This window comes from Bos javanicus, chromosome 2, assembly GCF_032452875.1.
Source record: "Bos javanicus breed banteng chromosome 2, ARS-OSU_banteng_1.0, whole genome shotgun sequence".
Classification (NCBI taxonomy): domain Eukaryota; kingdom Metazoa; phylum Chordata; class Mammalia; order Artiodactyla; family Bovidae; genus Bos; species Bos javanicus.
The window spans coordinates 118,591,725-118,610,841 of record NC_083869.1 but is presented as its reverse complement, the minus strand read 5'-3'; the positions used below and the strand labels follow the sequence as shown (position 1 = coordinate 118,610,841).

General features: G+C 44.3%; 1 long non-coding RNA gene across 2 annotated transcripts in view; it reads right to left on the bottom strand.

Moving 5' to 3' along the window:
- LOC133230439 (uncharacterized) overlaps positions 1–14,396 on the bottom strand; it is a 28,308-nt gene extending 13,912 nt beyond the window's left edge. Inside the window, exons 1-3 of one of the 2 annotated variants that reach the window (XR_009730850.1) lie at positions 11,933–14,396; positions 10,459–11,683; positions 769–8,587 (exon numbers count right to left, since the gene is read on the bottom strand). This is a non-coding gene — a long non-coding RNA (uncharacterized LOC133230439). Of the gene's footprint in view, positions 1–768; positions 8,588–10,458; positions 11,684–11,932 lie in introns of those variants that run through there. The other variant, XR_009730855.1, reaches the window with a different exon arrangement.
- Positions 14,397–19,117: the final 4,721 nt, after the last annotated feature.

Genomic DNA, 19,117 nt, shown 5'->3' with positions numbered 1-19,117 from the left:
AACTGTATTCGTTTCCTAGGGCTGCTGTTACAAAGAACTCTGAACTGGATGGCTTAAGACAACAGAAATTCACTGTCTCACAGTTTTAGGAGTCTGAATCAAGAGGTTGGCAGGGGAAACTCCCTGGGGGTCCAGTGGCTAAGACTCCACATTCTCACCGCTGAAGGCTTGGGTTCAGTCCTTGATCGGGAAACTAAGATCGCGCAAGCCGCGTGCTGTGACCAAAAAAATGTTGGCCGGGCCTTGCTGTCTCTGACAACTGTAGGAGAGGATCCTTCTAGCTTCTGGTGTTTGCTGGTAACCCTTGACATTCCTTGGCTTATAGATATGTCACTGTAGTCACATTGCTGTCCTCTCCCTGTGCATCTTCATGTTGTTTTCTGAGTGTTTTTGTGTTCACAAGATGCTCTCTTCTCTTACAAAAACACCAGTAAGACTGGATTAAAAACCCACTCTACTAGTGTATGACCTCACTTTAACTTACAATGACCCTATTTCCAAGTAGAGTCACCATCTGAGATACTGAGGATTAAGGCTTCAACATACCTTTTTTGGGGACACCATTCAATTCATAATAACAACAGACATCTATGTAAAACTATTCTCACAGCTTATTTTCACACAGAAGCATTTAATCTGATTATGTAATTTACTCATCACACTTGAATGAAAATGACATTTGCTTATTTCTCATAAGCAATTTCACTTAAAAGAAGAAAGCAAGAAGAAATATTAACCCCCTCAGAAGTTATTCAAAAGTTCATGCTATCTATTCTGAAGATAAACTCCAAAGAGGAGTATCAAAAATATTTTTACATTGACAATATCATTAGCATATAGGCAGAGCCTTCAAAGAATGGTATTGTGGCCACTCACTCATTTGGATAAGTACCTTCTGGTGAATATGGGGACAGTCACTATCTTTGTTTCCCTCTGAAAGGAACCTGGAAAAAGGTCAGAAGAAAATCTCTGTGGAGTGATCTCATTAGCTGCTCACTAAGAGCTTCTTGGGCTTGCCTGGTGGTTCAGATGGTAAAGAATCTGCCTGCAATACAGGAGACCTGTGTTCAATCCCTAGATTGGGAAGATCCCCTGGAGAAGGGAACGGCAACTCATTCCAGTATTCCTGTCTGGAGAATTCCATAGACAGAGGAGCCAGGGGGGCTACAGTCCATGGAGCCACAAAGAGTTGGACACGACTGAGTGACTAACACACTTCCAAGAGCTTTTTTTCTGCCTCCCTGTGGTTACCCTGCATGTCTTGTATATATCCATCTCTTCCTCTCTCATTTTATCCATTTGTCTATTATCTATGTTTCTGTCCAATCTATACATATTTAACCATTTAATTACATACATAAATCATGTTTACTGTGATTTACAGTGGGGGTGTGGGTCGGTGGGGATATAATTTTTCTCCCCAGGGGACACTGAGCAATGTCTGGAGACCTTTTGTTTGTCACAGCTGGTGGGTGCTATTGGCATCTAGTGGGTAGAGGCCAGTAATGCTGCTAAACATCCTATAAGACACAAGACAGCCCCCACAATAAAGAATTGTCTTGCCCCAAATGTCAATACTACTAAGTTTGAAACATCCTTTGTAGAACAATAGGAACTTCGAAGAAACAAATGTAAAAATAGTATCTACTGGGGATTTTTATAATTAACATTTTGGCCAAATTCTTCCAGATTTTTTTTAATGCACATAGATACATTTGGAAATAATTACAGATGCATGAAGAAATACGATTATCATATACATCCTGTTGTGTAACCTTTTCCACATAATATCACTCCATTTTAATATCTGTCACATCGTTTTTCTCATTAAAAAATAAACTTTAAAAAACAAAAGTTTTACATTCATGCAGTTAAAAATGAGAATTGCAGAAGTGTGTAAAGTAAAAAAAGTTCTTCCACAGTGGTTATGTAGAACTTAATACACGTGAATTCTTTAAACACCACAAATTGGATTATACAATAGCCCTGCTGTGCACTCTGCCTTCGTTGCTTAATGATGTATCTTAGCACAATTCCCATGTCCACACATATGGATCCATCTCATTCTAAGGAACAGGTAATACAGCTACATTTTGTTGTTGTTCAGTCACCAAGTCGTGTCCGACTCTGTGTGACCCCACGGACCGCAGCACATCAGGCCTCCCCGTCCCTCACCATCTCCTGGAGTTTGCCCAAGTTCATGCCCATTGAATCAGTGATGCCCATCTTTGGATGAAATGCTCCTTTGATATCTACAATTTCTTTGAAGAGATCTCTAGTCTATTCGGTTGTTTTTCTCTATTTTTTAGCATTGTTCATTGAAGGAGGCCTTCTTTTCTCTCCTTGCTATTCTCTGGAACCCTGCGTTTAGTTGGGTGTAACTTTCCCTTTCTCCTTTGCTTTTGCTTCTCTTCTTTCCTCAGCTATTTGTCCAACATGGCTGCACAGTGTGACCTATGGTGTGAGTGGGCCTCATCCAATCAACTGAAGGCCCGAATAACACAAAAGACTGGCCTCTCTCAAGCAGGAAGAAGTTCTGCCTGAAGATGACCTCTGAACTTGAACCACAGCATTGGCTTTTCCCTGGGTCCCCAGCCTCCTGCTCACCCTGCAGATTTTGGACTTGCCAGCTCCATAATTACATCAGTAATTCCTTGAAATAAATTCTTTCTCTCTGCACACGCACACACTCACACACACACACACAGCCTCTGTTCTATTTCTCTGGAGAACCCTGATTAAGACATCATGTCTCTGGTCTCAATAACATCTAGAACTGATGGGAAGTTTATATTATCCTCACACATATTACTGTAAGGAAGGGCGAAGTAGAAGAATATCTTGGTCAAGTCTCCAAGAGTAAATGGGAGAGGATTTTCCTGTTGAGCTCGGGGGCAGTGTTGACCCAATCTACAGTTGGCAAAGAAAGACCTCTCCAGAAGGAACACAACTGCAGAGGTCAGGCCAGAAGGAACACAACTGCAGAGGTCAGGCCAGAAGGAACACAACTGCAGAGGTCAGGCAGATAGCTCCAGCTTACAGTGGTCTAAGCAGAGGGGACCTGTTAGTCTCCCAGTGCTGCTGCAACAAACCGCCACACATCGAGTGGCTTAAAACAATGAATGTTTTTATCTCAAAGTTCTGTTGGTCAGAAATCTCAGCTAGGCTCAACAGGGACCTCTTCTGAGGGTCTCTTAAGACTGAAATTAGGGTATTGGCCAGCTGTGTTCCTACTGGGAGGCTCTGGGAAGAATCTGCTTCCAGGTTCATTCAGGTTGTGGGCAGAATGCACTTCCTTGTGGTTGCAAGACTGAGGTCCCCATGTCCTCATTGGTCATCAGCTGGAGGAGCTTCTCAACTTCCAGAAGCTGCCTGCATCCCTTGACTTGTGGCCCTTCTTCTGTCCTCAAAGCCAACAGTGATGTTGAGTGGTGTTGATGTGTTGAGTCCTTCTTAAATTCCAAATATCTCTGACTTCTTCTTTTGTTTTCAAGGGCTAATGTGGTCACATTGGGTCCACCTGGACAATCCAGCTTATCTCCCTATTTTAAGAGCAGTTGATTAATAGCCTTGAGTACATCTACAAATTCCCTTTTGTCATGTAAGGCAAAATAATTGAGGTTGTGACACCAGAGTGTGAAAGTTATAGGGGCCAAAATTCTGCCTACCTCAGTGACCTTGAAAGTAGGTTTCCCCGGACCAGAGGACAAGCATGGTCCGGAAGTATGTTCAGATCTTACTTACAGGCTTCCCAGGTGGCTCAGTGGGTAAAGAATCTGCCTGTAATGTAGGAGACACAGGAGACGTGTGTTCAATCTCTGGGTCTGGAAGATCCCCTGGAGAAGGGCATGGCAACCCACTCCAGTATTCTTGCCCGGAGAATCCCATGGACAGAGGAGGCTGGTGGGCTACAGTCCATGAGGTCGCAAAGAGTCAGACATGACTGTAGTGACTGAGCATGACCTTACTTCCTGGGAGATGGAAAAATGCTTCTTAATTTCAGTGTGCAATTTTCCCAACTTGGAGGGATCAAAGACTGTAGTCTCTGGTCCTTCCTCTGCCTAGAGCAATTTCTGCAAGAAGCAGGCTTCTTCTTGGTGCAGGGCCTGGGATAGGCTAGGTGTGATGTCATCAGACAACTCATGGCCCCCTGGACTCCTCACAGATGCTGATGCCTTTCCCCTGTGTTGTGATCCCAGGGTCACACCAACAACGTGACCCGAACTCGCAAACTGCCTAAGATGCTGAATGCATTTGACATCAGGAATTTATATCTGGATTTTTTTTTTTCTGGTAGGATAGCTTTGATCCAAAATGTCAGAGACAGAGTCATATTTCAGAAGGCTCACTGTTGCATAAGCTGGCAAGCAGCATGGCTCAAAGCCTCTGAATGGTAAATACTAGCAGAGAAGAGCAGTGATGACTGGGAGGGATCCAGACCAAGGGAGAAGCCAGAGGGCTTACAGGGCACTTAGCAGAAGAAAGTTCAATGAGCAGAGAGGCTGAGGTTGAAGGGAGGCGGGGAGGAACTGGGATGGAGTGAACTACCCTGGGAAGGGAGAGACGGAAAGAAATTGAGAGAAAGAAGAAATGAGAAATGTAAGAGGGAGAGACAGAAGAGATTCTGAAGGTGAAAGGAAAATTTACTTCCTGTGAATATGATACAGAACATGAAAATTTCAACTTAAAATCATCCAACACAGTCCATCAATTTCACATTCAAGCAAAGCCCTAAAACAGCCTCCCAGACCCTCCGCCATCTGTCTATCTGCCTCCTCTCTGAGACCACCTCACCAGCTCCCCCTTCACTGGTCTGCTGGTCACATTGGTCTCTACCGCGGGGCCTTAGTGCCAAAGCAAGTGTCAGACCCAGGGACGAAGGCCAGAATAAAAGACCTAGAGGACAGAAACAGAAAGAGAAGAAAATATGGGGCAAGAGGAATATTTGAAAGGAAAGGGCCAGGAATAGCATTTAAGTCAAGTTTTCAGATGTTTGATGTCATGGTCTTCAACCATCAGAGGCTGGTGTGGGCTCACAGCCGACCTGTGAGTCCCTCTTCCTCCCTGATGGAGGCTGAGGAAGACGGTCCAGCATCTCACAGCTTCCTCCCCAAGTGCCTGGCCTCTCCCTTGTCTAGCTGAGGGATTTCTGCGACACTGTGGGAGCTGGCTGGGCTGCAGGCAGCAAACCTTGGAAATTCCGAGCTGTTATTGTCCCTGGGAGCAATCAGTGAGTGGAGAACAGGAGTCAGCCCATGGAGCTGCCACCTCCTCCCTTCATGAGCTGGTTCAGCGGCGTGGGCCATAGTTCCTCAGGGAGTTCTGTCAGAGACAGAGCCACTGATGTCCCTACTTCATAAACAGGCCGTTTGTTCTGTCTTTCCCTCCCCTCTGCAGTCCCTCCATCATGTGTGTGTCCTAGTCCACTTCTCAAAGAAATGACCTGCTCCTGGTCCTCAGAGGGGACACAAAATCTTAGCTCTACTCATCTTAAGCTTGCAATGGGGGAATCTAATAAAAAGACAGATTAACAAGAGAAAGCTGGTTTATTAACTCGAGTAGGATGTGGGAGAAACCGCCAGAAAAAGTAACTCAAAGTGGAGGCTTACAACCCTGGCTTATTATCATCTTCAACAAAGATCAAAAACCTGCAGAGAAATGAGAGGACAGGGGAAAGCAGGTTTAGGTTTCCTAGGGTGACAAACGGCAATAAGGTAAATAAATACATGGGAGGAAGCTGACGGCGTAAAGCTTGCTTGCAGATTCCACTGGGGCTGCTAACAGTCTGTGGCCAGCCCAGGGATAATTTATATTCTATCTTTAGGCAGAAAGGGATTTCCCAGCTGGCACTAGTGGTAAAGAATCTGCCTGCCAATGCAAGAGACCCAAGAGACACAGGTTCGAACCTTGGATCGGGAAGATCCCCTGGAGGAGGAAATGACAACCAACTCCAGTATCCTTGCCTGGAGAAGTCCACTGATAGAGGGGCCTGGCAGGTTACAGTCCATAAGGTCGAACAGAGTTGGATGTGACTGAACAACTTAGCATGCGTTTAGGCAGAAAAGCAGAGGGTAGAGAGAGCTTTTCCTGTGTTTGCTCTTTCTTAATTGCCTTCAGCTCAAAATAATTTTAATGACAAAGAGGCATTTTTGTGGGGACTTCCTTCACCTGCTCTGTGGGAACTTGAACTAGTATCTGATCATTGGTTTCCAATTCTGCAAAATTTCTTACAGCACAAGCAGATCTTAGAATGAATCCAGGACTGTCATGGAAGTTCAGGGAGAGGACGCTACAGACTGGTTTGATGACCTTGGCTTTTACCCTGAGCAAACTAGCAAGGACTGGAGAATTTTAAGCAAGGGAGTGACAGCATCCAACTCACCCTTTAAAGGATCATTCTAGCTCCAGGCATGCTCACTCACTCAGCAGTGTCTGACTCTTTGAGATGCCATGAACTGTACCCTGACAGGCTCCTCTGTCCATGGGATTTCCCAGGCCAGAATACTGGAGTGGGTTGCCATTTCCTCCTGCAGGGGATCTTCCTGACCCAGGGATTGAACTCACATTTTCTGCATGGCAGCCAGATTCTTTACCACTTGAGCCATCGGGGAAGCCTCTGCCTGTTTAACATCTCCTCCTGGAGCTCAGACAGAGGAGCTTGGTGGGCTACAGTCCATGGGGTCTCACAGAGTCAGACATGACTGAGTGACTACACACACACATGCATACATACATACCCACATATATTCAAATAAGCTCAGGTGAGACATTTGGCTAGGTGATGTGTTTGAGAATCATCCTCTCAGAGATGGTATCGAAAGCTGTGAGGCTGGGTGAGATCTCTGAGGAATAGTTAGGAAAGGAATGAAATCCAAGAATCGAACCCTGGGCCATGTCCTCACTTAGAGGCCAGGGAGATGTGGAGAAACCAGCAAGAGATAGGGAGAAAGCAGTCCTGGAGGAAGTCCAGGAGAGAGTCAAGTCTCTGAAGCCAAGAGCAAGTGTAATAAGGAGGGAGTGGCAGGTTGTGCCAGAAGTTTCAGTTAGATTAAGGATGAAGGTTGACCATTGGATTCAGCAACATAAAAGTTGGCTCATGACCCCAACAATGAGCCATGTTGGTGAGTGGTGGGACTAAGAGCCCTGCTACACTGGTTCAAGAGAGAAGGGAGAAGAGGAAGTGGAGAGAGTGAACAGAGACCTCTCTGGAGCATTTTGCTGTAAAGGCAAAGACAGAAATGCAGCAGTGGGTGGAGGGGCTAACGGGCCAGGAAACGGTGATGTTAGGAAGAGATAATAGTGAGAGTCCCTTGGACTGCAAGGAGATCCAACCGGTCCATCCTAAAGGACATCAGTCCTGAATATTCATTGCTGAAGCTAAAGGTCCAATACTTTGGCCACCTGATGGGAAGAACTGACTCCTTGGAAGAGACCCTGATGCTGGGAAAGATTGAAGGCAGGAGGAGAAGGGGACGACAGAGGATGAGATGGTTGGACGGCATCACCGACTGGATGGACATGAGTTTGAGCAAGCTCCGGGAGTTGGTGATAGACAGGGAAGCCTGGTGTGTTGCAGTCCACAGGGTCTCGAAGAGTGAGTGACTGTCCTGTGACTGAGTGACTGAACTGAACTGTACTGAACTGATAATAGTGTGTTCCTATGCTGCTGGGAAAGAGCCAGAACTAGTGGAAAACCTGATGATGCAGTAGGTGGAGGGTAGGATTGCAGAAGAGATGCCCTTGAGGAGGTAAACAGGGTCCAGTGTGCCAGTGAGGGATGTAGCCTTAGTTGAGGCACAAGTGAATCATCCATGGTAACTTTGTAGGCAAGATAAAAAAGTATTACATATGACAGCCCCATGGTAGACATTATAACAGAGTGCCAATAAGGGACTGAAGGGGTTATCAGAACCGTTCCCTCCACGGATGACTCCACTGTGTCTGGATGGTTTTGTACATGAAAATTTAGGTCACAGGATAAGTGTTCCCTCCTTACAGTGCTGGGCTGTGTGTATTTAGTTGTATCCGACTCTTTTGTGATCCCATGGACTTTAGCCTGCCAGGATCTTTCGTCCATGGGATTTTTCCAGGCAAGAATACTGGAGTGGGTTGCCATTTCTTACGCCAGGGGATCTTCCTGACCCAGGGATGGAACCCGTGTCTCCTGAGTCTCCTGCACTGGCAGGCAGATTCTTTTCCACTGCGCCACCTATGCTCCCAGTCTATAAAATCATTCTGTTCTATTTTCCTCATAGTCTTATTCCTTGTTCTCTGTAACAACTCTTATTTCATTGATTAGCAACCACTGAGACTGCTTCTTTAAAAATTATTTACATGGAGAATTATTTATAAGAGTTAGCCAGCATCATGGAAGGTATTTATAATCATTTTTATAACTGATAAAATTACAAATATAATAATTTACAATATTGTGCATTAGATGTACAGCTAAATGATCCAGTTATATACACATATAACTGTTATGTACATACATACTGGCTTCCCAGATGGTGCAGTGGTAAAAAGTCCGCTTGCCAGTACAGGAGATGTAAGAGATTGGGTTTAATCCCTGGATCCAGAAGATCCCCTGGAGAAGGAAATGGCAACCAGATCCAGTATTCTTGCTTGGAAAATTCCCTGGACAGAGGAGCCTGGTTGGATACAGTCTATGGGGTTTCGAAGTATCAGATATGACTAAGTTCGGGTGCACACACACACGCACACACACAAACATACAGACATACACACATTGTTGTTCAGTCACTCAATAATGTCTGATTCTTTGCAACCCCGTGGACTGCAGCACTCCAGGATTTCCTGTCCTTCGCTATCTCCTAGAGTTTGCTCAAACTCATGTCCATTGGATCAATGATGCCATCCAACCTTCACATTCTCTGTTGCCCTTTCTCCTCCTGCCTTCCATCTTTCCCAGCATCAGGGTGTTTTCCAATAAGTCGGCTCTTTGGATCAGGTGTTCAAAGTATTGGAGCTTTAGCATCAGTCCTTCCAATGAATATTCAGGACTGATTTCCTTTAGGATTGACCGGTTTGATCTCCTTACTGCTCAAGGGACTCTCAAGAGTCTTCTCTAGCACCACAATTCAAAAGCATCACTTCTTCGGTGTTCAGCCTTCTTTATGGTCCAACTCTCACATCCACACATGACTACTGGAAAAGCCATAGCTTTGAATATACAGACCTTTGTCAGCAAAGTAATGTCTCTGCTTTATAATATGCTGTCTAGGTTTGTCATAGCTTTTCTACCAAGAAGCAAATGTCTTCTAATTGCATGGCTACAGCCACTGTCTGCAGTGATTTTGGAGCCCAAGAAAATAAAGTTTGTCACTGCTTCCATTTCCCCCCCATGTATTTGTCATGAAGTGATGGGACTGGATGCCATAATTTTAGTTTTTTGAAAGTTGAGTTTTAAGCCAGCCTTTTCACTCTCCTCTTTCACCTTCATCATGAGGCTCTTTAGTTTCTCTTCACTTTCTATTACTAGGGTGGTGTCATCTGCATATCTGAGGTTATTGATATTGCTCCCGGCAATCTTGATTCCAGCTTATGATTCATCCCGCCTGGCATTTCTCATGATGTACTCTGCATATAAGTTAAATAAGCAGGGTGACTATACAGCATTGACTCACTCCTTTCTGAATTTAACCCATACTTTGTTCCAAGTAAGGTTCTAATTGTTGCTTCTTGCCCTGCATACAGGTTTCTCAGAGGCAGGTATAGTGGTCTGGTATTCCCATCTCTTGAAGAATTTTCCACAGTGTGTTGTGATCCACACAGTCAAATGCTTTAGCATAGTCAATGAAGCAGAAGTAGATGTTTTTCTGGAATTCCCTTGCTTTTTCTATGATCCATCGAATGTCGGCAATTTGATCTCTGGTTCCTCTGCCTTTTCTAAATCCAGCTTGTACATCTGGAAGTTCTCAGTTCACATCCTGTTGAACAGACTTAATTTTTATTTGGTTTCAACTTTCAGGACTTGTGATGTGAAGTTCTTTTGCTTATGATTTCCTCGTCACGAGACTGGGAAACACGCATCTCCGGGCACGTTGCTCCTGCTTCAGTGTTTGCTTGAATCTGCCTGATGCTTTTTGTGGATACAATTTCCTGGGGCTGGAGCCATGATGCCATCTTAGTTATGACTGTCAGTTTGAGAAAACCCACCCCGTTCTCTGTGTGGGACTCCTCATGAATGCACGAAGAGTTTGGTTCCGTCTGCCAACCACACACGTCACAGAGGGAGTTCCCACTGGAACATGACCTCTGGTGTGAAGCCACTTCTCTACACACATCACCTCCAGAGGTCACATCCTGCACATGAACTCGCGCTGGACAACAGTTACGACAGTGCACGGATGAGCCCTCCCCAGGACAATGTCCACCCACAGCAACCCACTTCTCATCTCCCCTTAAAAGACAACTGTCAGCTGCAGTTATGCTCACCTTAATACCCAGATCTTTCTTCTCTGTGCAAGCCACCATTGAGACTCCTAAGAAGCATTCTCAGATTCAAAATCTGTAAGGCAAGCCAGTGGAAGTCAACAGGCTCCGTGCTGAGGTGGAGGCTGTCCAGATGAATGTGCAGACACCATGTCGCTGCTCTGTAGCTTCAGATAGCCCTTGGTTCACTGCGGGAGTCCTCTGAGGGAAGTTCACCTCATAGCATTCCCAGCCTAAGGGGGAAGTCCGGAGGGCAGGAATGTCTGGTCCTCGAGGACTTCTAGGCCCAAGGACATTCTCAGGGACAGCTCAGAAGTGGGAGTGGAAAAGAGTCAAAGACAAAGGATCTTCACAATTTGAACTAAGACCTCTCTGTCTAGGTCATGAATCCAATTATGGGCATATGAACTGCCAAACAGGAAAACCATCTCAGGCACCAATTTCTTATATTATTTCACTCCCTTTTATTTAGAAGGAAATAATGTCACTTCTAGGCTTCCCTGATAGCTCAGTTGGTAAAGAATCCACCTGCAATTCAGGAGACCCCTGAATGGGGAAGAGAGACCCCTGGGTCAGGAAGATCTGCTGAAGAAGGGATAGGCTACCCACTCCAGTATTCTTGGGCTTCCCTTGTAGCTCAGCTGGTAAAGAATCCACCTGCAGTGCGGGAGACCTGGGTTCAATCCCTGGATTGGAAAGATCCCTTGGAGAAGGGAAAGGCTACCCATTCCAGTATTCTGACCTGGAGAATCCCATGGACTGTAGTCCATGGGGTCGCCAAGAGTCTGACACAACTGAGCGACTTTCATAATGTCACTTCTAGGGCTTCCCAGGTAGCTCACTGGTAAAGAATCCACCTGCCAAGTAGGAGACATGGGAGACCTGGGTTTCATCCCTGGGTGGGGAAGATCCCCTGGAGAAAGAAATGGCAACCCACGCCAGTACTCTTGCCTGGGAAACCCCATGGACAGAGGAGCCCATGGGGTGGCAAAAGAGTCAGACGGGCTTTGCAACTAAACAAACACTATCACTTCTAACCTTGATTTTGAGATCTTTGTTTAGAGGATTAAAAAATGAGTTCTACTTTTTCAGGACTGACAACAGGATGAATTAGGAGAGGAAAAGTTTTAAGACATTTCTAAAGGGAACTGACCAATAACAACATTCAGCCACCAGGGGGCAGTGTAGACGTTCTGAAGGTTCTGGAGCCGGGAACGGGGTAAAGAACCTTAAAAAATGAAAAAAAAAATTAAATTTGTTTATTTTATTTTTTTTTAAATTTGTTTATTTTTAATTGAAGGATAATTGCTTTACAGTATTGTGTTGGTTTCTGCCACACATCAACATGAATCAGCCATAGGTCTACCCGTGTCCCCTGCCACTTGAACATCCCTCCTACGTCCCCGCATCCCACCCTGAAAAATGCAGATTTAAAGCGAAGTTTCATCTGCTAAAATTAGAATTTTAAAAAAGTGACCCCGGTAGCATGCTTCTCCTTTCATCTTGCTCTGTGTGCTCCGGATGAAAACTGACGCTGGCCGCAGTTTGCAGCAGGTTCCTGGAGGATCCCGGACTGATTGGTTGCTAATTGGAGACGTCTTCGGGTGGGGTGGCGGGGGGGTGTTTAGGTTTAAGATGAGTGGCAAGAGCAGCAGGAAGTGGAGGGAGGCCCTTTAAAGGGGCTCAGGGCAGCGGCTACTTACCCACTGGGTCAAAACCACTTTTGATAACGTGCCTCGCTTTAGAGGAACGTCTTGGCTGACTTTTGCCCTACAAGGGGGAGGGTGGTTTGGGAAAGTGCGTGGCTGGCTACCAGGGGGTTGAGCTTGCGTTAGCAGCTGACTTCCAGTAAGCGACCTTGTGCCGGCGGGGAAGTCCCTACCCGTCCCCAACATCCGGTGTTTGCTGGTCGAAAACCGCTCCTGCCTGATCTTCTGTCTGATCTTCTGTTACCCAAGCGCGGCTTCAGTTGCTCGTCCCTTGTCTGGATCCGATCATGATTCCTTCCTTTGCGGACAGGAGTTCTTCTTCACCTTTGCCATTAAGTCCATCTTGGCCACACCTAGTTCACCCCAGGATGAAATTTAGGGAAAAGAGGAGGAGGGCCCCCTGGAAGGCTCCCTTCAAGCGGAGACCAGTGCTTTCTGCCGGAGCTTGTTTCGAGTTTGTTGAAACCAGCAGAATAGGAAGCTCAGGTGTAGCTCTGAGAAGTTGCTGATATTTGTCAAGACCTGAGTGATCTGTTAGGATCTCACTCTTCACTCTCTCTGAGACCTTGCTGGGTGCCTCCCACCCTGTGGCCAGTTTCTGCTAGTACAGCTGTTGTCTAAGTGGAGAGACAGACTTTGGAGCTTGACATTTTGCCATCTTTCCTGACTCCCCCTCGCATAATTAAGCCCCATAGTAAAATTGTTGCTGTTGTTCAGTCGCTCAGTCGTGCCCAACTCTTTGCATGGACTGTGGCATGCCAGGCTTCCCTGTCCTTCACTATCCCCTGGAGTTTGCTCAAACTCATGTCCATTGAGTCAATGATGCCATCCAACCATCTCATCCTCAGTCGTCCCCTTCTCTTCCTGCCCTCAGTCTTTCTCAGCATCAGGGTGTTTTCCAGTGAGTCAGCTTTTCACATCAGGTGGTCAAAGTATTGAAGCTTTAGCTTAGTCCTCCCAATGAATATTCAGGGTTGATTTCCTTTAGGATTGACTGGTTTGATCTCCTTGCAGTCTAAGGGACTCTCAAGAGTCTTCTCCAGCATCACAGTTCAAAAGCATCAATTCTTTGGTGCTCAGCCTTCTTTATGGTCCAATTCTCACCTCCGTACACTACTGGAAAAATCATAGCTCTGACTATATGGACCTTTGTCAGCAAAGTGATGTCTCTGCTTTTTAATACACTGTTCAGATTTGTCAAAGCTTTTCTTCCAAGGAGCAAGCATCTTTTAATTTCATGCCTGCAGTCACCAAGGACCCAAAGAAAATCTCCCCTGTTTTGTAAAATGACACCACCCTTATGGCAGAAAGTGAAGAACTAAAGAGCCTCTTGTGGAAAGTGAAAGAGGAGAATGAAAAAGTTGGCATAAGGCTCAACATTCATGAAACTAAGATCATGGCATCCAGTCCCATCACTTCATGGCAAATAGATGGGGAAACAGTGGAAACAGTGGCTGACTTTATTTTTCTGGGCTCCAAAATCACTGCAGATGGTGATTGCAGCCATGAAATTAAAAGACGCTTACTCCTTGGAAGGAAAGTTATGACCAACCTAGACAGCATATTAAAAAGCAGAGACATTACTTTGCCAATAAAGGTCCATCTAGTCAAGGCTATGGTTTTTCCAGTGGTCATGTATGGATGTGAGAGTTGGACTATAAAGAAAGCTGAGCGCTGAAAAATTGATGCTTTTGAACTGTGGTGTTGGTGAAGACTCTTGAGAGTCCTTTGGACTGTGAGGAGATCCAACCAGTCCATCCTAAAGGAGATCAGTCCTGGGTGTTCATTGGAAGGACTGATGTTGAAGCTGAAACTCCAATACTTTGGCCACCTGATGTGAAGAGTTGACTCATTTGAAAAGACCCTGATGCTGGGAAAGATTGAGGGCAGGAGGAGAAGGGGATGACAGAGGATGAGATGGTTGGATGGCATCACCGACTCAATGGACATGGGTTTGGGTGGACTCTGGGAGTTGGTGATGGACAGGGAGGCCCGGTGTGCTGTGGTTCATGGGGTCGCAAAGAGTCGGACACAACTGAGCGACTGAACTGAACTGAACTGTTTTGTAAGTTAAGCTCCCAAAGGGGTTGTAGCCCAAAGTGCCCCGGGCTGATGTCCTTGCTCGCTCAGACCTAGCTGCAGAGGACCAGGTAGAGTCTGGATTCTCAGTGTCCGGGCTGCAGCAGCTATGCCTCTTGGAAGATGTGGTTCTTTTCGCTCTGCCAACCCAGTGTCATCTATGCCTTGGTCTCTATGTGTCCTGTGTTTCTTGAGTCCCTGGAGCAAGAGGGTAACCAGATCTAACAAGAATATCACAAGTCTGGTTCCACCCCACAGAATTAAACAAAGAAATCAAAAAAACAAACAAACAAACAAACAAAAAACCAAGAAAATTTGAAGCCAACCTAGAAATGTATAATCTGATCCCAGGACACCAATGGCTATACACTAGTAAAAACTTCCTCTTATCTGGGGTGTGAGCAACAAACAGATCAAACCACAGAGGAAAGAAAAATTGTTGGTCACTGTCTAGAGTCCATTGTGGAACTTAATTTTAACCTGGGTTAGTTTCCATCTGAAGGTCAAATGTGGCACTATGTGCTGGGGAAAATCTACTTATCTGAGTGCCCTAGCGAATGGCATCTATCTTGTAAACTTTGTAAATTTTCAGGGAGAGCATCATCAGTTCCAAGGCTTCCAGTGGTTCCCTTCTCCTCCATGGTGTCCACCTCGGATATTTAAAACCTCTTGATTTTCACTGGCCCTTTGAGCCCTGTGCTCTGGCCACACCACTGATAAATCAGTGTTGGACCTGTCTAGGAAGGTAGCTTCATCTATAACAGGCACCTCTCCAAGCAAAGGCTATAGCTATGTGTCTCTCTTGGTTTCAGTGGGGATTTGAGGAGGCTTCACAATAACACACATTTTACTTGCTTGAGTTCAGATCCACTTAAGGGAGAGATATAGAGTCAAGCATTTGGAAATTGTAACCTCAGTTTTAGTACTAATCAAAACTGGATTGGCAGAATTCCCAGATGGTTCAGTGGTTAAGACTGAGCTTCCAAGGCAGGGGTCATGGGGTTCCATCCCTGGTCCAGGAACTAAGATCCCACATTCCATGTGTTGAGGCCAAAAAAACCCCCCAAAAAACCAACCCTCAAGAAACTGGATTGGGGGACATAAAAAACTCTCAAGAAACTAGATTGGGGGACATGGCTTAGATATAAGAACAGTAGTGTTCCTCATAATGGGAGCCATGATCAAGGAACTGCTGTAGCCAGGTGGGCTTCCCAGGGGACTCAGTGGGAAAGAATCTGCCTGCCGTCAGGAGAGGTGGGTTCAATCCCTGAGTCAGGAAGATACCCTGGAGAAGAAAAGGGCAACCTCTTCCAGTATTTTAACCTGGGTAATCCCACCGACAGAGGAGCCTGGCAGGCTCCTGGGGTCACAAAAGAGTTGGACACAATTTATTGACTAAATAACAACAATTTTGACTCAAACTGGCCTAAAAATGAGAGTATATATATATATATATATATATATATATATATATATATATAAAATAGACTTCCCTGTAGCTCAAGTGGTTAAGAATATGCCTGTGAAGAAGGAGACCAGGGTTCGATTCCTGGGTTGGGAAATTTCTCTGGAGGAGGGAATGGCAATCCACTCCAGTATTCTTGCCTGGAGAATTCCATGGACAGAGAAGCCTGGCAGGCTACAGTCCATGCGGTCGCAAAGAGTTGGACATGACTGAGTGACTAACACACATATCTAATACATAAAATATTTTATTGAGGTATAGTTGACTTACAGTACTATATTAGTTTTAACTACAATATAGTGATTTAACGGAGAAGGCAATGGCACCCCACTCCAGTACTTTTGCCTGGAAAATCCCATGGATGGAGGAGCCAGGTGGGCTACACAGTCCATGGGGTCGCTAGGAGTCGGACACGACTGAGCGACTTCACTTTCATTTTTCACTCTCATGCACTGGAGAAGGAAATGGCAACCCACTCCAGTGTTCTTGCCTGAAGAATCCCAGGGACGGGGGAGCCTGGTGGGCTGCCGTCTATGGGGTCACACAGAGTTGGACACGACTGAAGTGACTTAGCAGTAGCATAATGATTTAATATTTTTATGGATTATGTTCAACTTTAAGTTATTGTAGAATATTGGCTGTATTCCCTGTGCTGTATAATATATACTTGTAGCTTATTTATTTTATACATAGTAGTTTGTATCCCTTAATCCCCTACTCCTATCTTGTGCTTCCCCCCTTTCCTCTCCCCGCTGGTGAACACTAGTTTGTTCTCTTTATCTGTGAGTCTCTTTCTGTTTTGTTATACTCATTCATTTGTTTTATTTTTTATATTGAAACATGCAAGTGATAACATACACTCAAACGTCTTTCTCTGTCTGACTTATTTCACTAACCATAATACCCTTCAGATCTATCCATGTTGTTGCAAATGGCAGAATTAAGTTCTTTTCTATGGCTGAGTAGTATTCCATTATATACACACCACATCTTCTTTATTCACCCGTCTGTTGGTGGACACTTAGATTGCTTCAGTATTGTGGCTATTTTAAACAATGCTGCTTTGAACATGGGGGTGCATGTATCTTTTTGAATTAGTGTTTTCATTTTCTTTGGATATATACCAAGGAGTGAAGTTTCTGGGTCACATGGTAGTTCTATTTTCAGTTTTTTGAAGAATCTAATTAAAATTAATCAAAAAGAATAAAATGCCTAAGAATAAACTTAACCAAAGAGGTGAAATATCTATATCCTTTGTCTTTTGATTGGAGCATTTGGCACATCCATTGACATAAATTAATTAATAGATATGTACTTATTACCATTTTCTTAGTTGTTTTCTGGTTGTTTTTGTAGTTTCCCTCTGTTCTTTTCTCTTTTAGTTTCTGCTTTTAGGGTTTTATAATCTTGTTTAGTGGTGTATTTGTATTTCTCTCTTTTTTGTGTATCTGTTGTTGGCTTTTTGTGTGGTTACTGTGATGTTCATCTATGTTGACCTGTAACTACATCTATTTGCTTTAAATTGGTAGTAATTTAAGTTCAAACACATTCTAAAAGCAAGATAATGCTCAAAGTCTTTCAAACTAGGCTTCAACAGTACATGAACTGAGAACTTCCAGATGTAGAAGCTGGATTTAGAAAAGGAAGATGAAAAAGAGGTCAAATCCATAACATCTGTTGGATCATAGAAAAAGCAAGGGAATTCCAAAAAAATCTACTTCTGCTTCATTGACTATGCTAAATCCTTTGACTGTGTGCATCATAACACATTGTGGAAAATTCTTGAAGAGACAGAAATACCAGACCACCTTAGCTGTCTCCTTAGAAACCTGTATGCAGGACAAGAATCAACAGTTAGAACCCAACATGGAACAAAGGACTGGTTCCAAATTTGGAAAGGAGTACATCAAGGCTGTATATCATCACCCTGCTTCTTTAACTTATATGCAGGCTACATCATGAGAAATGCAGGGCTGGATGAACCACAAGCTGGAATCAAGATTGCCAGGAGAAATATCAATAGCCTCAGATATGCTGATGACACCACTCTAAAGGCAGAAAGTGAAGAGGAACTAAAGAGCCTTGAGATGAGGGTGAAAGAGGGAAGTGAAAAAGCTGGCTTAAAACTCAACATTCAAAAAACTAAGATCATGGCATATCCGGTCCCATCACTTCATGGCAAATAGATGGGGAAACAATGGAAACAGTGACAGATTTTATTTTCTTAGGCTCCAAAAATCACTGCAGACTGGTACAGCGGCCATGAAATTAGAAGACATTTGCTCCTTGGAAGAAAAGCTATGACAAACCTAGACAGCATATCAGAAAGCAGAGACATCCCTTTGCTGACAGAGGTCGGTCTAGTCAAAGCTATGGTTTTTCCAGTAGTCATGTACAGGTGTGAGAGTTGGACTGTAAAGAGGGCTGATGCTTTCAAATTGTGGTGCTGGAGAAGACTCTTGAGAGTCCTTTGAACAGCAAGGAGATCAAACCAGTTAATCCTAAAGGAAATCAACCCTGAATATTCATCAGAAGGACTGATGCTGAAACTGAAGCTCCAATACTTTGACACTTGATGCAAAGAGCTGACTCAATGGAAAAGCCTCTCATGCTGGGAGAGATTGAGGGCAGGAGGAGAAGATGGTAGCAGAGAATGAGATGGTTGGATGGCATCACTGACTCAATGGACATGAAACTGAGAAAACTCTAGGAGATAGTGAAGGACAGTGAAGCCTGGTGTGCTGCAGTCCATGGGGTTGCAAAGAGTCAGGCATAATTTAGCAACTGAACAATAGCAGTACATTCTAAAAGGTCTATATTTTTTACTATCCCCATCTATGTTTTACATGTTATATATTGCACTTTCATGTTTATCCCTTAACTGTTTATTATAGTTATAGTTCATTTGACAATTTTTGGATTTTTCATCTTTATTTAGCTCATTTAAGTGGTTGATCCACAGCTTTTGCTAGTAGGATTTTTTCTTTCATCTAGGTTTTTACTTAAGTTTGTAGTGTTTTTTTTTTATACTTAGAAAAGACCTTTAAAAATTTCTTTTAGGGTAGGTTTAGTATTGATGAACTCTTCTAGTTTTTGCTTGGGTTAAATTGAATTAAAGACTTACTGAGCATGGCTCTGCCCATCAGAACAAGATCCAGATTCCCCTATTATCAGTCTCTCCCATCAGGAAGCTTCCACAAGCCTCTTATTCTTATCCATCAGAGGGCAGACAGAAGGAAAACCACAATCACAGAAAACTAATGAAACTGATCACATGGACCACAGCCTTGTCTAACTCAATGAAACTATGATCCATGCCATGTAGGGCCACCTAAGACAGACAGGTCATGGTGGAGAGTTCTGACAAAATGTGGTCCATGGGAGAAGGGAATGACAAACCACTTCAGTA